Source organism: Bison bison, unplaced genomic scaffold, assembly GCF_000754665.1.
Source record: "Bison bison bison isolate TAMUID 2011002044 unplaced genomic scaffold, Bison_UMD1.0 scf7180017864317, whole genome shotgun sequence".
Taxonomy (NCBI): Eukaryota; Metazoa; Chordata; class Mammalia; order Artiodactyla; family Bovidae; genus Bison; species Bison bison.
Genome location: NW_011494889.1, coordinates 889,035 through 890,056, shown reverse-complemented (window position 1 = coordinate 890,056; position 1,022 = coordinate 889,035).

Sequence of the window (1,022 nt, the reverse complement as noted above, 5' to 3'; positions counted from 1 at the left end):
ACTCAAGGTCACAGGATTCTGCACCATCCAACAGAAATGAGAGCTGCAAATGGAAGCTACACTTATAACTAAAATTTTTCTGTTTCTAATTTTTCTCATTTTTCATTAAAAATAGGTAAAAGCAATGCAACTATGCATTTTAGTTAACTCAATATATTACATGGATGTGAATTTCAGCAAGCTCCTGGAGATGGTGAAGGACAGGGAAGCCTCCAGGGCACCTGTTGCAGTCCATGGGGTCGCAGAGTCAGACACAACTGAGCGACTGAACAACAATATATGACAGCTTTATACCAATATGTAATCAATGAAAAATTACTAACGGGATAGTTTTCTTTTTCTGTGCTAAATTTTCTAAATCCAACGTGTAATTTATTCTTTCAGCACATCTCAGTCCTGAATATCCACATTTCAGGCACTCAGTCAAGGGCCACAGGTGGCTAGTGGCTTCCTTACAAACAATCCTTTACCAAGAAATGGTGGGTGGAGAGAATCATATATTCAGAAAAGGCTCTCCCGACTTTAAAAGCCACACGGCATTCTGCAATTCAGGGGAAAAAAAACGGAGACATAGGACCGGCTGCAAAACTTGGCTTCCCAAGCAGACCGGGACTGTTTATTTTTGGGAGTCGCTCCCCCTTCCTCTCCAAGGGGTAGGGCTGGGCTCCGAAGCCCAGGCTGCCACGTGTCATAACAGCGCCGGTCTCGGTCCAGGCCACGCTGGCCACACTCTGAGTCCCGGGAATAGGCTCAGAACGCACAAGCCGGCCGCGGACAGGCGAGTGGGCGCTTATTCATAGCGCCGCCCGCCGGCTGCGCAGCGCAACTGCAGGTGCAACTCCGCCTCCGCGCGCGCCCCGCCCTCGGCGGAGTGCCGGACGCCAGCCGCCCCCCTGCCCTTTTGTGGCTCAGTACTAGTCTGATTTTGCAGAGCTTGAGAACAAACCTCTGGAGCCTCGCGCCTGCTTTTCGGGAGCTTGGGCCCCAGGTCCTGGTAGCGCCGCGTCCCCGAGGACCGCTAT